Source organism: Rattus norvegicus, chromosome 4 (assembly GCF_036323735.1).
Source record: "Rattus norvegicus strain BN/NHsdMcwi chromosome 4, GRCr8, whole genome shotgun sequence".
Classification (NCBI taxonomy): Eukaryota; Metazoa; Chordata; class Mammalia; order Rodentia; family Muridae; genus Rattus; species Rattus norvegicus.
This window is the reverse complement of record NC_086022.1, coordinates 10,776,825-10,799,629: the sequence shown is the minus strand read 5'-3', so window position 1 is coordinate 10,799,629 and position 22,805 is coordinate 10,776,825. Positions and strand designations below refer to the sequence as shown.

Below are 22,805 nucleotides of genomic sequence, written 5' to 3'. Positions count from 1 at the left end.
CCACCTTTCAGGACAGAAGTGTCCGTCATACTGAACTGGGAGATTCTTGTCAAATACTCCCCAAGCCCAAGGATACTCCAACCCTTCCTGATTCTCCCTCCAGCTCTAGGCCTGGCACACTACATATTCCTAAAAGTATAAAGAAGTTCCCAGGAAAGAGAAAGTACTTAGAAGAGAAGGAGGGGGCTTCTCTCCATGAGCCAGGGCAGAAGTGCCTTCGTTTACTCACTCTCTCTTTCACCCAGGGGATGGGGTGGGAGTGAGAAGCTAGTCCAGGCATTTCAGACTGACAATCCCAAACTGTCAGTGAACCATGAAGTCGATTTAGCGACAGTGCAGTCACCAAGCTCTGAATGTGGACAAATCTCAAGCTGGAGAAATGCTTGGTTAGTTACAAAAGCTCGAGAACCCAGGTTCAGATCCCATGTGAAAGCTGTGCATGGCTACACACACCTCTACCTCCAGCACAGGGGAAGCAGAGAAAAGCAGATGCTTGGGGTTCACTGGCAGTCAGCCTAGCCAAGGGGATGAGCTCCAGGTTCAGTGAGAAAGTTAGGGAGAAAGTGATTGAGACAGACACAGGCATCAACCTCTAATTCCACAGCAGAGCACACATGTACATGTATCGGTACATACACATGGGCATCTAAATGAACATGCACGGATCGATCATACACACACACACACACACACACACACACACACACACAGAGAGAGAGAGAGAGAGAGAGAGAGAGAGAGAGAGAGAGAGAGAGAGAGAGAGATTGAGATTGAGGAGAGAACGCATTTCCTAGTTATATAAGGCTTGTATCTTGGCCATTCATACAAACATAAGAGCATCAAACCCTCCATTTCTCAGTGTTATTATAGACAAGGTCAGAATGACTCTGCCTTAGAAGAGTTTGGGAACAGTGCACTCAGTTTCAAGGAGCAGAGAAAAGCAGATCTTCTGTTTCCAAGATCTCATGAGAGCACAGAGCAGATTTTGGTTTTCTTATCTGGATCCCCCTTATGCATTGTGCTCAGAAATAAGCACACAGGAAGACTGAAGACTTGCATCTTTTGCCCACCCCAGACAAGAATGGGTTCCTTGCTCCTCACCTCCCAGCCACCTTCTGTGGCCCCTCCCCTGGCCTATTGTCTCAGTCACTGTTCCATTGCAGTGAAGAGACAAGCAAGTCTTATAAAAATTCAGAGGTTTAGTCCATTCTCATCATGGGAGGGAGCATGGCATCACACAGTAGTAAGTGAAAGTTACCTCCTGTTCCTCAGGCAGAGGCCAGGCTTGTCCAATGTGGGTTTTTGAAACCTCAAAACCCACCCCAAGTGACATACTTCCTCTAACAAGACTACGCCCCCTATCCCTCTCAAATAGCACCACTCCCCGGTGACTAGGCATCCAACTATAAAAGTCTATGGGACCATTCCTATTCAAACCACCACGCCTGTGACTAGAGGCTCAACTGTTCTGAACATCAGTTGTATACCTATATTCTCCGAACTTAAACATTCCTTCCTGGAGGAAAGTCCCTCAAGAGTCAGAAAAATAAATGAAACTTACAAGGTTCAAAAAGTAAACAGAACTCACATGTCTCAGGAAGTTCATGAAGCTTACAACACTCACAAAGGTCAGAGAGGTAGCTCAGAGGGTAAGAGTTTTTGCTGCCAAGAGTGAAAGCCAGAGTTTGGATCTCCTGAATGTGGGTTATGCTCTGACCTCCAAGTGTGCCATGACACACACATATACACGAACACCCTCCCTCCACACACACACACACACACACACACACACACACACACACACACAAAATTCAAGGGTTTAATATAAGGAAAATAACTGCAGAGAAGAAAAGACTTTCAGACCTGGAGCGGCAGGGATGCAGCTTGCATGAGACAATGCTTATGTTGGGTAGAGTGGCCTTTTCAGTGAGGCAGCTGTCTTGGGACCACCCACACTCCTTCACGTAACCCCAGTGAACTTCCTGCTTCACTAAACTATCCTCGAGTGGAAGTTGGTCTGGCCTGCTGTTGGTGCCCTATCTGGGGGTTACCTGGGCGTTCATTCACATCTCCCCAGGAAAGTCACACAATGTCTGCCACCAGCAGCTTAGTTACTACCAATCACAGCATCCCTAGATCACGTCCCAAGAGTGGTCCACATAGGTGGTGTCTGTCACCTCTGTGCCAACCTGACTTGAGCTCCATGTTCCCCCACTCCCCCCATGCCATGTTCTGATGCCTAACTCAGAGAGTCAGGCAAGTAGCAGATGTTGCAGCTGGAAAGGGTCTCAAATCCTCTCATCACTGTGCTATAGGACCAGGTACTCAGAGAGGGTCCAGCAAGTTGCTCCAAGCCACATGGCAAAGCAGCATCCTGTCTGAGACAAACCCTGGTCTTGTTATTTCTGGCTCCTTTCCATCACAGCTGCTCTTTCCACACAAGTAGCTTTCTCCCTGGTGCATCCTCTGCCCCGGATGACATATCAAGGCCCTTACAGAGTTACAGCCATAGGTGGAGTACCCAGCACATGTACTTGGCTCATGTGAGTGTCAGCCATGGCGACTCCCCAAGGCAGTCTCTTCTCATGTAAGTCCTGTTGTCACCTTTGCACCACCTTCTCCAGCAGCAGGAAAAGCCCTTGTTCAAAGTCACCCTCTGGAAATTTGTCATTGTGTGAACTGGCCACTTCCGAGGGACCGGTGACTGTGGCTACTGGGAACCTTCCAGGCACCACAGAACCAGCCTGCTGTCCTCTATATGGCAGTGTCTTAGGGTTCACTGCTGACAGCAGACACCGTGACCAAGGCAACTCTTACAAGGACAACATTTAATTGGGGCTGGCTTACAGGTTCAGAGGTTCAGTCCATTATCATCAAGGTGGGAGCATGGCAGAGTCCAGGTAGGCACGGTGTAGGAGGAGCTGAGAGTTCTACATCTTCATCTGAAGGCTGCTAGGAGAAGACTGGCTTCCAGGCAGCTATGGTGAGGGTCTTGTAGCCCATACCCACAGTGACACACCTACTCCAACAAGGCCACACCTTCTAATAGTGCCGCTCCCTGGGCCCAGCATATACAAACCAACACAGTAGGTTAGTACACACTAGCCAGAGGAGCAGAAGGGCTCAAGGTGAGCGTCTAGACAGCAGCATGTATGTTGGGACTGACAGGGGCCTGGAGATGGTGGCTGCAGATTCCCTTCCAGAAGTTCCTGGAGGGTCGTGCATGCTGGCATCAGCTCTCAGTGATATATGACCCTGTGTCCACTGACAGGGCAAGGAACTCCAGGCTGACACTCCAAATGACTGCTGCTAGCTCCTGAGAAAACTATTTGGGGTTTATTATTATTATTATTATTCGGTACCTATTGTTTAAAAAGCCTCTGTTCCAGCCTCCCCACCACGTCAGGTAGAGGAACCTCACTTCCTATTTCTGTCCTGAGGTCGCCATTACTGCTTATACGACTCTGAGAAGGGGCCTTATGAACCCTGTAAGCTCGCTGAGACTTCCCTCAGAAGGGTGTTTAGTCCCCTGTCTCCCAGGCCTTCCCCCACTCCCAGCTTCCAGGAATGCAGCTCACATTTAGGGTAGGCCCCAGAAGTGTGGCAGGTATAACCTGACACAGACAGTTCTGGGGACAGAGAGGCAGATGCCAGTGAGACATGACAACATCCAGGGCTGGGCACCGGGAGGAAGGGATGTGTGGGTCCAGCACTGGATTTAGGGGCAATGGGGCCGTTCCATATGCCACCACATGGGTGGACAGGTGACGTTACACATACATCAAAACCCACAGAACACATGAACCTGAGGGTGAGCCCTCATGGGAACAATGGGCTTGGGGTGCTAATGTATCAGCACTGAGAACAAATGTAGCCCAGGAAGGGAGAAAGGGGAGAACAGCATTGGCCGACACTTTGTACTTTCTGTTCCAGTTTTCTATAAGGCTAAAACTGCACCCTCCAGTTTTTAGAATTTAAAATAATTTTAAGACAAAGCAAACATCTAAAGATGGCCTTGTGTGCCCTGTCAGTCAATCACTGGGTCTGGGCAGCTCACTGTCGCTCACTACTGCTGACGACAGCAGAGAGACTGTGACCTAGCCAGGAGCCTGCCTGGAGCACCTCAGAAGTAACTGAGACCATTGCTTTATGTGGAGACAGGAGCCTGGAGGCCAGTCCTCAACCTGGCTCCTTGCAGAAGGCAGAGGACCAGAATGGGCGCCTTCTTGGAAGGTTGGTGGGCTGTGGATTCCTTGCAGGACAGCCTTGGACATACAGGATCAACAAGGCAAGTGGGGTTTGTGGACTGGCCTTACGGGGAGAGGTCTGAAGAGCAGGTTCACCATTCTCAGGCTCCTGCCTTCACACTTGTGGAGAGGCCAACAGCAGGTGGTGTCCTCAGGAGCCCTCGCACGATATGGGATGGAACACAAACCTGAGGCCCTGCAAGGCAGTTGGGCTAATGGTGGGGACCGGCTGGGGCAGCGGAATGCATGATGCTTGCTTCCTGGTAGGAGACACACAGTTGCTGCTGAATCTAAACAAGGACATCGCTAGGTCTTTGTTTTTTGTCTCTTCTGCCAACAAACCCATTCCACGGTGGAGGGGCTTGTTATATAAAGAAGAGGGAGGAAAATGCTGGGGTGTGCAGCCAAAGTCACCAGACAAGATCAGCTGTGGCTCCAGCGGGGAGTCAGGTACAAAAAACATGGGCTTATTTATGGCTTTGCTTTTTTTTTTTTTTTTCAAGAAAGAAAAAAATGCCTGCTTCTCACATCCCAAGTCATCTCTTCAGACTGAGTTTGGATGCTTCTGGAAGGAGCACCTTGCCTTACAAAGTTCTTGTCACTCCTTCCTTGTGTGCAGGACCCCGTCCCCGTGGAACTAAGAAGAAACCTCTCTGAGTGTGCATTTAGTGGCTAATATGCTCCCCAAGGTGGGGCATCCTTAATTCCAACTGAAGTCACCCCAGAACTCCATGAGGGTATTGCATGTGGTGGCTCTAGGGTCAGGAAACTCTGTTTGGTCTGTCCCCTGCAGAGTCAGGAAGAAAGCCATTAAGGACTCAAAAGCGTACAAGCCCCTTCCTCTCCAGGACTCTAGCTTCCATGATGATCACTTGTGTCTGGCTGGGCCGGGGATCCCTGAGTCATTTCTGTTCCCCCAAGTGTCCCCAAGAAACTCCTCGTTCACAGATTTGGACTTAGGTGGTACCCCGACTTTGGTCTGTTGTCAGTTCCCTGTTTGGGGTAAGGAAACATTTGTTCGTGTCTTCCTGAGAAGAGTGTCACACAACAACTTACGATGTTCATATATTGGAAATATGACCCCAAATTCATATGTTAATGATAGTAGAGGTACGATCTTTGGGAGGTGATTAGGATTATATGACCTGACCAGGGAAGGGGTGTGTGTGTGTGTGTGTGTGTGTGTGTGTGTGTGTGTGTGTGTGTCCTACAGTGGATGGTATAAGTGGCTTTTAAAAAAAGATTGATTTATTTATTATAAATCAGTACACTGTAGCTGTTGTCCTCAGACACACCAGAAGAGGGCATCAGATACTATTACAGACAGTTGTGAGCCACCCTGTGGTTGCTGGGATTCAAACTCAGGACGTCTGGAAGAGCAGTCAGTGCTCTTAACCACTGAGCTATCTCTGCAGCCCATGAAGAGAGAGCTCAGCCAGCATGCTGCTCCTGTCTCATGAGGGACTCTTCTAGCTAGTGATGCAGCAAGAAGACATCATGGTATCCCCAGATGCTGATACCATTTCCCGGACAACGACTGAAATAAACCTTCATTCTCTATAAATGACCCAGCCTGGGGCATTTGTTATAGCCATGGATACAAAAAAAAAAAAAAAAAAGACCATATGCCCATGTCCCTTTGCCCTTTACAACTACACTGTCCTGGACACCCCTCTCCAACTGTATAACATGAGTGCTTTGTGTAGGAAGACCTTGTACCCATGGTGATTCAACCCTACCTTAGTCAATAAGGTGCAAGGGTGATAGGGGATGACACTGACCTTAGTCTTGGGTCTCAACATATACATATACCCCCCCAACCATGTACGTAACACAAGCATGTCAGTACACATGCAATGCCCCCGTAAACACACACAGACTCGCCACATGCACACACTCAGGTGACACAGAACCTTGAGCTTCCTCTGGGTCTGGATCTGGACCTTTCTCTGCACTTGCACTGGGAGAAGCCGGCCACTGTGTGAGTGGTCTGACCACCGAGCTACGTACAGCATTATGGGGAAGCTTGTGCCAGCAACATGGACAGGGCTACACGGAGAAGGATCTATGCAGCCAGCTGAGCATCAGATGTGAGAGGGAAGGGGCCTTTAAAACGTCCCGGCCTCAGCCTCTATCTGACAGAAAATGCAAGTGAATCCCAGTGAGCTCAGCTCTGCTGAGCCAGTCCGCCCAGCCCTGAGAGGCGGTTCAGGCCAAGCATGTGAGGGTAGGGGTGCTGCTCAGCACATGGCCCCGGTATGCACTGCCCTGTCAAAGTCACTGCAGCTTCTGTTTCTAGTTCAAACACCTAGACTCAAAGGCATTCCTGTCACAAAATGCATTCGCACACGAAGGATGCGCTAACACACAGAGATTACTGTGCTGCGTGGGAATCATTTGAAAAATGCCAGTCATTGCTTTAAAATACTTGGCTGCTTTTAGGGGGCAAGAAGCTATTATTATGCGGCCCAGTGGGTAAGAGATGGACTCTTTTTTTTTCTCAGAGCTTTGATTAGAGGAAAGGGGGTGGGAGGACTCAACCCATCACTCAGAAACACACAGTGAGAGGACAGTGCGGGCAGAATGCGGGGACATGCTGAACCCACTGCTGACCACGTCAGGGACACAAAATTTCCCAGTTGGAAACATCTTGGTGTGCTCTATAGTGAGCTCCAAAATTGTTCAAAAAAGAAAGGGCAGAGGAGGGCAGGCAGACAAGGGGAAGGGAGGGAGGAAACAGAGAAGGAAGGAAGGAAGGAGGGAGGGGGGGAGGGAGGGAGGGAGGGAGGGAGGGAGGGAGGGAGGGAGGGAGGGAGGAGGGAGTCAGGCGGGCAGGCGGGCCGGCAATGATGGTGTGGTCTGATGTAGTGTGGGAGAGAACAAGAAGGGAGACCTCCAGTGGCTCGGGCAGTCTTCCTGAAGAGGTGAAGAGGAAGCTTTTCCCTGTGAGCACTTAGTAGTCCAAGAACGGTTAAGTCTCTGAACTCAGCTGGACCCTTAGCAACCATGGCCACGCTGACTGTCTAAGGCTGAACAGGAGGGCCAATATCAGGAATAACTACATGAAATTATTAATTAGCAAACGCTTCCTCTGCAGTCTCTCAAAACTGAGGATGGTGTGAAGGAGCAGAAGCCCTGGGGGGATCTAAAAATACATTTCAACAGCCAACTGTTCTGGTCAAGCCTATAATCCTAACACTCAACACTCGAGAGACAGAGGCAGGAGGACTGCTCACAAGTTCAGGGCCAGCCTGGTCTACATAATTAGTTCCTGGCCAGTTAGGGATACATAATGAGACCCTGTCTTACAACAACAACAACAACAACAATAATAACAGCACACTGCAATCCTGTATAGTGGCACCCATCTGTAACCCCAGCACTCAGGAGGTAGAGGCAGGAAGATCAGGAATGAATTCAAGGCCAGCCTGGGCTACACGAGGTACCATCTTTGAAAAGTAGATTGCAGCTGTTAGCATGTCTACTCGTTGTCACATCCATTTGAGGATCTGTGCTGGGTCTGGGATGTAGGGGTTTACGGGACAGAGAAACACGGACATGAGACTCATGAAACAATCTCAAGATGGTGACAGGGACTGACTATAATGGGACACTACAACCTGTGTGGGGTGATTGGAGCATCTGTGCCATGATGCGGCTGTTCCTTACGTAGGGCACATGACTTATCACAACCCAGCCAACCGTGCTTACAACCGATGGGCTACACTGTGTGCAAATAACACCCCAGTCAAAGCGGACCTACGCCGGACCAGCCATCTGCAGAGTGTGGGAAATGCCTACCCTCTGCATCCTGGGACGCGGAGCCAACGTTTCCAGGCTATGGGAGGGGGGCACAACCTTTAGGAAGCTGCTGGGCTTCAGGTGATGGCTATACATCATCACCTTACAGGATCCTCAGTTCGGCTGGCCTCCCCTGCCAGAGCCCATGGGTCTGTCAGACCTTCCTCTCCTCCACGATGAGGGGAACAGCTGCATTACAAATTCCAGAGCCTGGCGTACTGTCTTAGAAGAAGTTCTCCCAGGTGTGTGCCCGACATCATGAGATGTCGCAAGTGTGTACAGGGCTGATGTTGCCCGTAGCCAGACCCCCTTCTTTAGGTCCAGGCAGTATTTCAAGATGTCTCAGAACTCAACAGGCCCAACCCTTGCCTGAGCTGGTAGTCGCTAGATTATCCAGTCTCAGAAAATGATCCTATAAACTGAGGAGTGAGAAGAGGTGACTTTGCATGGGGTAGAGATTACCAGAGAAGCATGACACCTGTGGAAGGCCACTGTGATGGTCAGTGCTGTCAGATGCACAGACCGTGCCCGGAGGTGGGCCTGTGGCAGGTCTGTGGGAGAGACCCTGACTGTGTTAACTGAGGTGGGAAGACCTACTCACTCTTCATCCCCGGAGGATCCTGGATGCCACAGGCAGAGAGGGGAGCTGAGCAACAGCAGCACCAGCACTCTCTGCGTCCCGGTTATGGATGTGATGTGACCAGCTCCCTCCAGATGGAGCTGCCTCGGCTTCCCTGGCACAACGCACCGCACCCTTGGTCTCTGGGCTGAAACGAACCTCGTCCCCCTTGACATGCTTTTGTTGGAGTATTTAATCACAGGAAAGGAAAAGAAACTAAGATAGTGACTTTTGGAGGCACAGTGGTAAGGATGCCCGGACGTGGAACGACCTAGGAGTGAGGAGGCCTGAAGATATGGCTGCCCCAGGACCGCGTCTCTGTAACCGCTCCCGTTTCCCTCTAGGCTGGTAAGGCACACAGGGCTTCCAAGACCCCAGAAGATGGTGGCTATAGAGACATGAGTCCTGGATGGGTATATTGTGTTTGGTCCACCTGGACTTGGGAGATGCTCTTCCAGACCTTATCCAAGTGGCCCCTGCTGAGACCCCATTACCGAAATGCCACAGACAGGCATGTGATGCTTGGCTTTGCTTTACCGTTGCATCTGGAGGCACTGGACTGTATTTTGTGACAGTTAAGGCATGGCTGGAAGCTCCGGGACTCTGGATTAGAAGCACAATGTGGAAGCGTTTGGATTTATTTTTTTTAAAAAAAGCACCTCAGAGTTCTGTTTTGGTTTCGATCGCATGCCGGCGTGCTTGTCTCTCACCAAAAGTACGGCTGAAGAATGTGGCACAGCTTTGTGCGAAGCTGCCAGACTCAGGGATTGGCCAGAGTTTGGGCAGGAGGACCTGGGGGTGTGAGCAAGAGAGAAAGAGAAGCTGGTCCTTAGGGCACACGAGGTTTGCCTGAGAGCCCGGGGGAAGCCAGGACATGTGTTTTATGGGACACAGAAGGCGGGCTGTGATAGGACATACACTTGAGCTCTGGTCCACGGGGAAGAGCTGATGGTTTAAGGCAGAAGAAGGAGAAACAGTTCTCATAAAGCAAGGAGAGCTTTGGAAAGGAAGACACGAGGCGAAGGAGAAAATAGAGGCTTCAGACTCCTCCTCACAATTCTTTCTTCAGAGGTGGCCCTTGTAAACACAGCGTCCCTACGGTAATGTGGCCCCACGTCTTGGTTCCAGGAGGCTTGGGAAGCTTCTGGGTGGGCCTGAAGGAGCACCTAGGACTATCCCAAGGGACCTGAGTGCAACCGAGGGCCTGGGTAGGTCAAGGCTCACCCAAGAGTTCTCCCCCTTTCCAGGCTCATCTTCCTCCCAGTTCTCCCTCTACAGGGAGTGCTGGAGACTGACTGAGCACATTCCAAGGCTCTGGGTCTGAGCAGGTAAGTGTAGGATGACTCAGAGAGAGTGGGTGGTGACAGATGCCCGCAGCCAGCTCTGAGCCAGGCCTGGCCAGGTTTTTGGAGCTGATACCTGACATTTAAGGACAAATCCCACCAGCCCTCAAGGACTCTGTTCCAAATGAATGGCTCTGACCCACAGCAGCCCCTTCCCACGTGCTCTGCAGATGGTGCAGTTGGTGGCAGGGTCATGGAGAAGCCCTCCTGCTGTGTGGCAGGAGCCCATCAGTTCTCATTCCCCATGCCCGTGTGTGCTTGGAGGGCTTCTGTGCCAGCTGCCAGCTGTCTGCCACTGGCCACTTTCTGAGCATCGAAATCTCGGAATCCATTTGCCAAGCTGGATAGAAATGGCTCTGGGTCCCAGGAACTCTGGGGAAAAGCAACACAGGCCGGCAATTCACTTGCCTTTTGCATACGCAGAAACCACCCATCTGCTGTTTACAGGGGAATATATTTCTCCCTGCTTTGGTAAGGCAGGAGGAATGGTCTATGGGTTGTGCTTTCCAGAAAGCACCAGAGCTTCCACCTCAGAGCCAAGCAGGGCAGAACTTCCCCTGCCTGAAAGAGGAGCAGAGCCCCACACTGGTTTTGGGGACCCTGGTCAGCTGGAGGCACTGGCCGGTCCCTGTGACAACAACATTCTGGTCAGTTTTCTTGACACCTTTCCTGAGCACGAGGCATCCCATTCCACGTGTCCACCTGGGCATCTCCAGGAAGCCTGAGAACACCGTAGCCTGGCAGGTTTGCCCTTCGGTTTCATGTCCAGCCTACAGACATGATTCCATATGTGACTTGGCCAACACAGCTTGCAACACAGCTAAGCTCATAGGGACTGCCTATCATAGTATCAGCTGTTTGCCTGCTGGGAAAGCGAGGATTGGGGCTTCCTGCCTCCTCAGCTCTTCTCAGCTCCTGATTCTCAGACTGCTTCTCCCCGGCAAAAGCAGTGAAATGGAATTTCAGGAGCCCTCAACTTTCAGGAGTCCTTCCTTGACCAGCAAGAGAAAGGAAAGCCAGGTCTGGTGGTTCCAGCTCGTAACCCCAGCTACTCAGGAAGCTGAGGCAAGAGGATCATAAATTTATAGCCAGCCTGCCTTGGGTTCAATCCCAGTGAAAGGGGAGGAGAGGGTAGGAGAGCAGAGAGGGGAGAGCTGGGTTAAGGAAGAGTAGGAACCCCTGGGTCCCAGGCTCTCTGCTGTCCACAGAACTCCACTTGGGCTGCTGAACTCCCACCTCCGCAGGTGTCTGGTAAAGAGCACCTCAGACTATGGATGGCCCTGTCCCCACCTCCTTTTCCTGCTCACTGGAATCAGCTCAGCGGGCCCTCACTCACTGGTGACTAACCAGCTGAAGCCATGACTGTGGCAGATGGCTGCCTCCAGTAAAAGCAGTCAGACCGTAAATGCCACCACACACCTCTCTGGCAAAGCACAATCAAAACAAAAACCGAGACTGGCTTTGTTTTCCTGCAGTTTTCTCCCTGTTCCCTGGGATACCACTTGGAGACGTACAAAAGAAGATGGAGAAGTGAATCCACAATTCTAGAAAGATCACGACACAACTATGATTTCAGGGGAAAGTCTCAGCCTGCAGAATCACAATAGGGTACCTCAGGACCGAAGGGAGAAAATCACTTCCATTCAGCCTTGTATGACGGGAAGGACAGGAGGAGAGGAATGGGACTCCATTCCTGTCAGCAAGGACAGCAGCGAGGACTCACAACTGAGGCTAGAAAACTCCGTGGCCCTGACCGTCTGCTGGGTAACTGGAGCGGTAAAACACCACTGGGGCTAATGACTCAACTCTGTTTACTTGCAGGCTGGTTTGCGGCAGAGTCTTACTATGTGGCACTGGTCTAAGAACTGCCCATAGCCTAGACCGGATGCCTCTTCATGGCTACGTAGGATTAAGCATCTGTGCTAACACCCTGGACTTCAATGAGTACTTCTTCTCCCCTTCCTCTTTACAGACATTTTCTTTAGTGTGCATATGTATGTGTCTAAGTGTTGCACGTGCACCACGTGTGTGCAGGTGCCTGCAAGGCCAGAGGATATTGGGTCCTTAGAGCTGGAGTTGCAGGTGGATGTTGGGGACTGAGCCCAGGCTCTGTGCGAGTGCTGCTAACTAGGCAGCCATCTCTCAGCCTGCACCTCAGGCAGCCCAGCCTGGCTTCAGACTCTCTTTGTACCTAAAGATGACTTTCTCCTCCTCCTGCCTCCGCCTCTCAAGTGCTGGGATTCATACCACACCAAGCCTCAATCATACTTTAAACTCAAGTTTCTGTAATTAAGATTAGAGCCCACAGACCATCGGAGCCCCTTTAGAGTTCTTGTATATGAGTCATGCTTGTGACAAGGACATTTAGTCCAGACTGACATGTGACTGGCTGGAAAGCACACAGATTTCATGTTGGCACTCTCCAGTACCGCTGTCAAACCGTCAAAAACTGGGGACAAGCCTACACACACCTTGGGGGCCGAGGAGGTAGAATCATAGCTCCTCGCTCCCATGTCCTGCCTGTACCGTCTTCACGGGGCCTCAGTTCCTGTGTGTAGGACACGGAAAACCTCCCAGGATCATCCTGGGAATTGACAGAGGGGACCTACAGAAACAGACAAGCCCGGAGCCTGTACCTAGCGTGCCCTCGGTACATGTGAGCTGCAGCGGCCGATCACTACTTAAGAGACAATGAGGAGACAGACAGGGAGAGGAATTAAGACCTCTGCTGACAGCTGGGAGTCATCGGTTGGCTGGTACGAGCCAGCAAAACACAGCTCAACACTCAGTAATGCCCAGAAGCAGACGTACAGCAGTGGCGCGGGCTAGCTCACAGGCTGAGTTAGAGCAATGGAAGGCTCTGCGGGAAGGAGGTGCACAGGATGGCTCTCTCTCCACAGCATCTGGTGAGACGAAAGACTTGATGTATGATTATATGAGAAGGGGCTGTTAGGTACCCTTAGATTTAAACAACAACCCAAATCAAAGTGGGCCAGTAGGTAAAAGTGCTCGATGGTAAGTGTAGTGACCTGAGTCCAACCCGGGAACCCCATATGGTACAAGAAGAAAACAGCCTCCCCCAGCTCGCCCTCTGAATGCACGAACGCACGCACGCACCCTACAAAACCTCCAAGAACCCAAACCAAGTACCTGCGTTCCCAGGACACCCTGGCCAGACAACACCCCGGGTGGATGAGGTCTCTCTGAATGCTTGGTGACTGTCCCACAGGGCTCAAAACTCTGTTTCACTCAAGTGATGATTTTAACTCAATCCTGAGGACAGGATCCAGGGAGGGGCGGGGCACGGCAGCAGATGACAAAGCCCCAGCCAGGGATCTGGTCCACTAGAGCCTGCCCATCCCCCCACCCCCCATTCCCCACCACCACCACCACTCTGTTCCCTGCTCCCTAGTGGAAAGACGACTTTAGAAAAACAGAAGTACCCTCCATGTCCCGCACTCCCTCTCAGTTCACAGGGGAATTTGACCTTCTAACCTCAATTTCTCCTCCTCTGAGTCTGCGCCTGCCTCAAGGCCCACTGTCAGGTCAAAATATTCCAACATCCAAATGGACCCCAACCAAAACCTCACCTCAGGTTTGTCTTGTACTTGGATGTTTCCCATGCCCATTGGAGAAGCAGCCAGAAAGAAAAAGAGCCCCTAGACCTACGGGGCCACCCTGTCAGGCTTTGGGTCAGCAAAGCAAATGTCATGTGCCAGACAGGGGAGCCATGGGCCCCGGGTACCAGTCCCTAGGTCAGCCTTGGCTGGCTGAACCCCTGCTCAGAGGCTCCCCTCACATGGCCCATCCTCTTCACACGGAGTGACACCTGAAACCCTCTTGAGTTTGCAGACCTAAGTCCTGTGTGTCTCCAGGTCTGATGATGCTTGCCCAGGACCCTCCAGAAGTCTACAGTGAGCTGAGCACAGGGTTAGATGTGCTCACAGTTCTTTAGTTATTTAATGCCACTTTTTTCTCCCTGACCTTGGGCTGTGACTGAGAAATAGCTTTGTGAATTGCTCCTAACCACGGGGGTTAAGGAGCAGGCAGGGAGGATCCTAGGCTGAAGTTTTCTCTGGGCATAACTGCTCCAGCATGTGGAAGGAAGTCATAAGGAAGTCATAAAAACCTAAACAAGACTGCAGTAGCTCACTGCCAAGCAGCAGCTTCAGGGGAGGGTGGGTGGGGCAGGGCACCTGCAGCTTCAGGCCTAGCCCTCGCTAGCCTCAGCTCAGCTAGGCCATCCTGCAGGCTCCCTGGAGCTAGGTCTCCATGCCAGTCTGTGTTCTGCTCCTGCTGCAGCATCGAGGGCCCCACCTTCCCTTCTCTGCTCTCTCTCCCTCTGCCTTCCCCAGCCACATCTTCTTCCACAACTCAAGACAGCAACCCCCTCCTGGCCAACTCTCCTGATGTGCCCGTGGTCTAGATAGCCCCAGGGCCAGACTCAAAGTCCCCCTGCAGCCATCCTGGTCTTTTCCACTTAGGTCAAACTGAGTGAATGACTCAGGAGAGAGTGTCTGCTTCACTAAGACATCAACTTTGGGAGGGAACTCTACGGCAGGGAAGGGAGGGAGGGAGAAGACCCTCAAAGCAGCAGAACTTGTAGACGGCCCAGGTTTTGTTCCAGTCTCTGCAGTGACGACTGCACAGCCCACACGCATCCCACCTTCTAAGGTATTCTCTTTAAGTCACGGAGAAAAAGTTATGTAAGGAGCAGACATACAGCTCCAGCAGAGCGAAGGAGCATTTTGCTCAGCCTTGAGGTGTTTAATTGAATAAGAGCCTCTGGGAGAACAAAGCACCAGCCAACAGCAGTCGTGCACAGAGGCGACAAGATGCACCACAGAAGGAAATGCAGGGAGCGTGCAACCACCATGCATTAGGAATCCAGCCAGGGAGGTGTGCTTACTCAGCCTGGAGGGGTCCCAAGGTCACCTCTTCCGGATGCTGGACTGTGAGATGCTGGCTGGTGGGATGGGTAGCGGCGACAAGCTGCTCTCTCCGCTCTAACAAATCCTGCTTTCACCTTCCAAAGGCCAATCCAAGAAGGGGTTTCCTGACCCCTTCAGCTCAGGCCGTTTCTAAGGTTCGGATGCTCCCAGGAGCTCCGGTGATCTTCATGCCTGCAACAGATGGGGACTGGGGCTGGGCGTGTTCCCAGTCCCCAGAGCAGCGCAACAAGCAGCTGGCAGACAGCACGAGCTGGCCTGACACAGCACAGGCGACAATCCTGTTGGTTAGAGCTGGTTTGCTGCTCGAGATGATGGCAGAGCTCGGGCAGATACCCTCGCTGTCTGCCAGGGCTGCAGGAGACTGTCATTAGCACCTGTGTCGGGGGCTGCCTGCTGGGGAGGCAACTGTGCCACACAGGCAGCCAGCAGGAGGGAGGGCAGGGCTGAGCCTTGGAAATCCAGGCAGCGGGAAGAAGAAAGGAAGGAACAGGCTGGGCTGCAGCAGCTCCTGGTCTTGCAGAAGGTCTCTGGGGTCCTTTGGCCAGCACCTTCTCCCCATTATAGAACTTCAGGCAAAGGCTAGTTTAACCTCACACAGAAGCAGCAGCCTGCCTTCTGATCTCAGACTTAATCAGGGCTCCCGGGGCAATGCTTGCCCTCGGAGGACAGAGCATGCAAATCTTCTCTTTTGCAAGAATGACAGCTCCAGTCTCAAACACATTCTGCTAGTGAAACCCTCACTGATACCACACCCCCCAACTCTCATCAGACAACCTGAGATCCCACGCCCCCTGCAGGTGACTCGAGACCTTCCTCTTCTGGCTTCTGATGCACAGGTACCTTGAGCCTTTGCGCCTGATGGGTAGTGCATTCCTAGAGGGAGAAAATGACTCACCTGCTCGAGATTACCACCCCTTTACAAACCAAGCTTTCTCGCCTCACCGCCTCTGTCACACCCTGGGCCACTGTGCCCTGCCCCGTTAGGTCACTGCAACTGCTCGAATCAGACAATCCTGAGCCTGTCTGCCTCCTCTGAAGCACCTTTCCCTGGACTCGCTCCACCTGCCCAAGACTGGCACTTTCCTGAGTGGTCTGGCACACTGAGCTCGACCTGATGAATTCAGGGGGCTGTGAGTACAATACATCTGTTCCTTCACAACACATGCTCCTGTGTCTGTGCGTCCCACTACGCCTGCTTAAACAAAGTCCTGGGACCTTTCAATACACTCTCTAGGCCCAAAGGCATGACTAACATGCCTCCCAAGGGCCACAAGTGACCAAAGATTCCTATGAATGTGGCTCAAGACAACCTTGGCAACTTAAGATTATGAGATGTGTGTGCATGTTCATGTATGTGTGGAGGCCAGAGGACAACCTACGATGTTGTTCCTCAGGAGCCAACCACCTTGTGTTTTTGGGTGTCTCTCACAGGAACTGTGGGTCAGATTGGGCTAGGCCGTGAGTTCAGAAGCCCCCATCTCCACCTTCCCAGCAAATGAAGGCCACTCCTTCCAGTTTTTAATGTGAATGCTGGGGGTCAATCTCAGACCGACATGCTTGTGTGGCGAGCACCTTACTGACAGAGCTATGCAAACCTGTGGCTTTCTTGGAGTCCCTTTCAGCCTAGGAAGGGAACTGGCAGCCACCGTTCACCTGATGATGCCAGCTGTCATAAACACCTAAGTGTCCCTTGAAGCTGAAACTGTTTTCTCTTCTATAGCCTGAGCAATGTTACATGATATACTTTCCAGACATAAACTGCACAGTTCTGTGACCACGACCCAGGTCTGTGTCACAGCTCGGTCACTTCCCTGGGCCTCCTCGGTCCTGCCTCTTAGAAAATCATCAGTGTGGAAATACTGGCTCTGAGCATCTCCCGGGGCCGCCGTTAGGATAACGGATGGACAAGCATTTAGGCAAAGTGAGCATCAAAGCTTATGTGCATGATTATTCTGGAATAATATTCTGGTAGGCAGCACCAGAATAAACACAGAGCTTAGCAAAACCCACTCTACACACCACTGAGCGGAGGGCTGACATCTTGAAACCAGCCCCCTGGGCATGACACAAGTGGCCCTGCCAAAGACCTGGCCAACCTCAATATTTTCTCCTGCTGGCTCTCCAACTAGCTCTCTGGGTGAGCTGGACCTGTTTTATTTGCTTTGTGCTTTATCCCAAAGCATGGGACAAGCCTGGGTTAGGGGGGAGCGAGTTTGTTTTGCCTGGAAAAGCTAGAAATGTCAGGGAAATGGGTAGGTGAGCTTCACTTGGGGGCAGGCGCCTGAGAATGACTTGTGGAGTCCGTGGCTTTCTCCAGCTCGGGCTGCCAGTCAGGGTCAGGGTATCGCTGAAGAGGCCGAGGGGCAAAGACAAGGGCTGTGTCTGAAGCTTCCAACACACCTGGCCTGGCCGGCCTTCACCTGTGTGAAGTCGTCCTCCTACAGCCTCCAGTGCTTAGGTGGCCCATGCTTCCCCTTTGGGATACAGGCTCGTCTGCCTTAGAAGGCAGAAGGCAGTTCTCTTGGAAGACAAATGCCACTGGACAGAAGGTTCTGGCAGAACATGAACACCATTGCTGGTGTCCCAGCCTCAGAAGGGGTCATGGCGGGATGGTCCCTGACGCAAACCCCAGGTCCCCTGCCTCCCTTCTCCAAGTGTCACTCTCAGTTCACTTTGCAGAGGCCAGTCCAGCTCACCTAGCAGGGAAGAACATTATCACATTATTTTCTCCTTTCTGTGTGTCTCTATGTCTGTCTGTCTGTCTGTCTGTCTGTCTGTCTGTCTCTCTCTCTCTCTCTCTCTCTCTCTCTCTCTCTCTCTCTCTGTGTGTGCCTGCAAACCTATGTGTGCACTGTGTGTATACATATGTGTGCATATGTATGTGGAGTCCCGGAGGTTGATGCTAGGCACCTTTCTTACTCATTCTCCTCCATGCTTTTTGGGGCTCCCCTCGATGAAGCTGAAGCCCACAGATTCAGCCGGAATCCGGAGAGCCACCTTGAGCTCCTCCAGACTCCACCTCCCCAGCACCCCCACCCCCACCAGTTCCTTTCTTTTTTTTCTCTAGTGTGGGTTCTGGAGGCGAAGCTCAGGCTTCCTCAGCAAACACTTCACTGAGCCATTTCCCCACCTGACTCCCTCAGATGCGTCCTCAAGAAAAAGGAAAACAGGGGTTTGAGAAGCTGGGTTGCCATGGTCACTGTGATGTGCAGTCTACCTGACACACCTGGGAAGAGGGAGCCTCAGCTGGAGAACCGGACTGGCTGGAGCAAGAGAGTAAGCGGCCTTCCTCCACAGCGTCTGCTTCAGTTCCTGCCATGGTGTTGCCTCAGCGAAGGGCTGTAATCTGTCAGCTGAAATAAACCTTCCCCTCCCTCAGGCTGCCTTTGGTTGTGCTCATCATAGCAACAGAAAGCAAAGGAGAAGGGTTATGAAATGGAGACCTTCATGTTGCCGACTCCATCACAGCCCGACTCCATCACAGCCTGACTCCGCACGCACACAGCACCCTTTGCTGTTCGGAGAGGGTCAGCCTTTTATCTGCCCGCTTTCACTTCTTTGAATCTTTTGGGGTTTTTCCTCCTGTGGTCTGCGCTTACTATTTCTGTAAGGAGGCTACGGGCTTTTGAGATAGCTCTGTGGATAATAGGTGCTTGCAGTAGAAGCCCTGCAGAGCCGGATGGCCTGGTTCAATCCCTGGAACCCGCATATGGGTGGACTGGACGGTACGCAGACTCCACCCAGCTGCTCAGTAACTTTACACATAATGATAATAAATAAAATAAATTTATAAATACAATTGCAGCCATAGTCTCTGGGGCACATTACGTTCACATTAAACTGTCCAGCCAGTTCTGACTAAGCACAGATATTAAGTCACGTTTAAAAATTCAGCGACTTCAAAGACAAAAAACACAGTAAATAGTAAATGTGGCAAAAAAAAAACCCAAAAAACGAACAAACAAAAACCCTCAAACCATGCACAATATTTCCTGAGCGACACACAAGACCAGAAATCCAGAGCACACACATATAAATCTTGTGCCTTTTACGCCTGTCCGTGGATAACAACCTGGGTGGATTTCTTAGTATCCTAGGACCTATCATAAACCCGGGCCTGCCGGCACGCCATCTTTAACCATGTGCCTGTAAGATCTGTACAGAGCCGCTGCTCAATGAATCTCTCTCCTCCCTCCCCAGTGTCAGCGTTACTACCCCTGTCTTACAGCCTGCAGTCTCAGGTCAGAGGCCAGGGCAGCGGAGTTAGTGAGTCACTGAGGCAAGAGGAGCCTCCACCCAGGCATTGCCCCAGCACTCAGCTGCCCCGTTCTATGCAGAGTGGCTTAGCAGCTTCCAAAAGGCTGACTGGACACCATCCCTCAGGAGTGGCCCACTGCACTTGTAGGAATCCTTATAATCCTGCAATGGGTGGCTTACTAGGCAGCTCAGGGTAGGCTAGAACCCCTGCACAGCCTGGCCTTTTTCCCCCCAAGCTGGCTGCCCTTGGACTCAGATATCACTGACCTGAACCCTTAACCTCCAATGATCCCGGCTGTGAAGCTTTGCCATTAAAAACAACAACAAAAACCTTTGGGCTTTCACTGTTGCTGGGTAGGAACATGAAGGATACAGCTCTGGGGTTGATCTCTGCAAAACCGAAACAAAAACAAAGGCAGAGCTCAGCGCGAATCTGCCAGACGGCCCTCAACAGGGAGGACGAGCTGCCACCTAAAATCACCATAGGAACCCGAAGAAGACTCTAAAGTATCAGACCACTCTGTCCCTAGCCATCAGGCCTGCCTGTCTCTCAATATAGAGTGCACAAGAGGGCTAAGCGGAAGCGCCATGGTAGAGTGGCCCAGTCGTATGCATGGAGCTGGGGCATAAGACAGTCTCTTGAACTGCAAAGACATTCAGCAAACCTAGGCCAGGGCTTCCACAGAACAGTTCTTCATCTGCCAAAACCATCTCTGAATGCCCCCAAGTCTTAAAGAGCCTTGAGCTGCTGCCTGGAAGCCCACGGCATGTGGGAGCGTACGGATCAGCCTGACCCTCCATTCGAAGCCTGGTGTGTGTACCAAGAGTTCATGTGTGGACCGCACCAGTCATTACTGTTTGAAGAGTCACCGGTTAACACACAGACTTACCACTCACACACAAAAACCCTTAGTCCCACAAGACCACTAGGCCAGCCACTTGCCCATGATAACACGGCTGATTGCTGTGGGACAAGGCAAGAACCCAGACACTCCTGATGCCTACCCTCTATGCCTGAGGATGAAGACAGCCCCGTCCACTTTGCACATGGCTGGACAAGTCTGGCATGTGCACTGTCCAAAGATCAGAAGCCACATGTGACAGGGTTTCATGTTTGCTGCAGTAGAGACCTTTGTAATAAGAGGTTGAATGGAGAAGCATGTAAGGATGTGAGGCAAATCTCTCTCTCTCTCTCTCTCTCTCTCTCTCTCTCTCTCTCTCTCTCTCTCTCTCTCTCCATCCCCTCTTTCTGGTCAGCGGTCCAGGCCCCACATCCTCTGCCCCCGTCCTGGTGGCTGACTCTGGCTTGCATCTAATACAGGCCCTTCCTTCCTCACACTTCCTTCCACTCCTAAACAACCCCATCATCCCTGACTGAACGTGATATTCTCGAGCAAGCTCATCTGCCAATCCAGGGTAAAGCTCCTCAAACCTGAGGAGTGGGAGCTGTTGTCTGGGAGAGGAGTCTACTCCCAGCACGGGCTCGGGGAAGAAGGTATTTATACCTGTTAAGACAGGTTAAGACAGGTTGTTCCTGCTCTGTCTCTCGGGTCCCCTCCCAGACTCAAGCTGGTGCACAAGAAAAAGAAGACAGGGGGGCTGGGGATTTAGCTCAGTGGTAGAGCGCTTACCTAGGAAGCGCAAGGCCCTGGGTTCGGTCCCCAGCTCCGAAAAAAAGAACCAAAAAAAAAAAAAAAAAAAAAAGAAAAAGAAGACAGGGAGGACCCCAGCCCAGCACTGTGGACCCCAGAAAGGGAGTCACTCTCGGAGATAAGGAACAAGCAGGCTGGAGTTGAAAGCAGCCACCAAAGAAGTTTCCAGAAGGAAAAAGCTGCTTTCGAAGCAATTCTTAAATAGAAGGTTCTGAAACTAGGTCTCCCTTGCAGCTGCAAGTCAGGGCTGGGAGTTGGGTCATCTGTAGTCAATGGCTGATAGGCTGGCTCATCTCAGGTGCTCTAGCTCTGAAGGTCTGTGACCTGAATCACGCCCCGCCCTTATGGCTGAGCAGGAGGACTGGGCTGCTATTTAGAAAGCTCAGGTTTCAGCTTAATCAAAACCACAGGAACACAATGGGCACCTAACGGTTTTCCACACTTGCCTGCAACAAGGCCACCCTGTGTTAGGCCCTGTGGGCTCGTCTTCCCAAGTGCCCTGTGAAGGGTGGAGCTTCTCTGTGGGTTTTCATCCTACCAATGTCCTTTAGCGGCAGCACGGCGTTGGGAAGTCATTTAACCAAGGAGGCCTCATTTTTTCTCCACCGTACAATGAAGTTGCCAGACACTTCACGGCTCGGTAAGGGTTAAGTCCACAGTGCTGGAGAGATGGCTCAGAGTTTAAGAGCTTTGCTGTTCTGGCAGAGAGCTGGACACACCCACACACATAAACAAATATAGAAATAAAACCTTTTAAAAATGTAATCATATACACACACTCATTTGCAAAATTGCATATACACGCACATCAAGTTTTGCCAAGCAATGCGGTCCATTTTGGTGACCTGTGTGTTAGATTTTAAACGGACCCCATTTGGAGGTGTTCCTATGCTCCAGTTGAAAGTGGAGAGAACCACAGAGATGCCAAACTTTAAACACGGTAGGAAATGACAGAAAGTTCTGCTACCTCCCTTTTGCTTATGTCTGGACTTCGATATTCAATTCTTACCAAGCCCGGACAGGCAGGCACCAGAGCCTGAGCATGCACAGCCCGGAAAATGAAATCCTCTACCTCGTGATGGTATGGTCTCCGTGCGCCAGGGCACTGCTTCAGTGCTTCGCTGCTGCCTCAGTTCCCCCTGCTCAGCTCACTGACCACAGCTGGTGAGCTCTGATTAGGCCAGGCTCTGCCCTACCCTGAAGGAGCTTTGGAGTCCAGCATGGGATCAAAGTTCAGACGTGCTCCTGTTACCAGAGGGGAAGGGGCTCCACCGGGCTAGGTGGAGACTAGGTCCGGCTAGGAGGGGCTGAGCAGGGCAGGTCCAGGCTGGGGAGGGTGCTGCAGGCTTGGGCAGAACATCAAAGCAGGGTGGAGTTCAGGGAAATTAGGAGCAAGGCTCAGCTGCACTCGGGCAAGGTGGACAGGATGGGAGTAAGGTGAAGGTTCAGCACAAGGGTCTGGTGGCCCTGTGCACTCAGCCCCGGGGGAGGCTTCCACCCGCAGCCCTGCAGGTCAGTCAGATCCTTTCCTTTGTGCAAATCACTCTGGGAGGGAAGAGGGCACCATGCATTCATAACTGGAGATGTTAGGCTGTGATAAGAACAAACAGGCAAACTGGCCTTCTAGCAATCTCTCAGCTCAGGGAGGTAGCGCCCCCAAATATCTAGGCCTCCCAAGTCCTGCCAGGAGCTGGCTCTCAGCCTGTCACTCAGGAAACCCAGCTTGTGCTGTCAGACTGGCCCCTGACCTCAGCTTGTCACAAATGGGCAAAGTGACCAGGGCACAGGGCCACTTTCCTTCCAGCCAGGCGTGACCCTTTTGCAGCTACCCAGGGATAAGAGCAGGAAGCTGGGAAGAGCAGGAAAAACCTGTAGCCGGTTTTCTTAGCTAAGAGATTCCATTGTGATTCTTTTTTTCCAAAAACTGAATAAAC

At 51.7% G+C, this 22,805-nt stretch overlaps 1 protein-coding gene across 10 annotated transcripts in view; it reads right to left on the bottom strand.

Moving 5' to 3' along the window:
- Prkag2 (protein kinase AMP-activated non-catalytic subunit gamma 2) overlaps positions 1–22,805 on the bottom strand; it is a 241,245-nt gene that overhangs the window by 186,310 nt on the left and 32,130 nt on the right. Inside the window, exon 1 of one of the 10 annotated variants that reach the window (XM_017592731.3) lies at positions 14,920–21,085. The exons of the other annotated variants lie outside the window; for them this stretch is intronic. The gene's annotated coding sequence lies outside the window, so the exon portion shown is untranslated. Of the gene's footprint in view, positions 1–14,919; positions 21,086–22,805 lie in introns of those variants that run through there. 10 annotated transcript variants of the gene reach the window in all.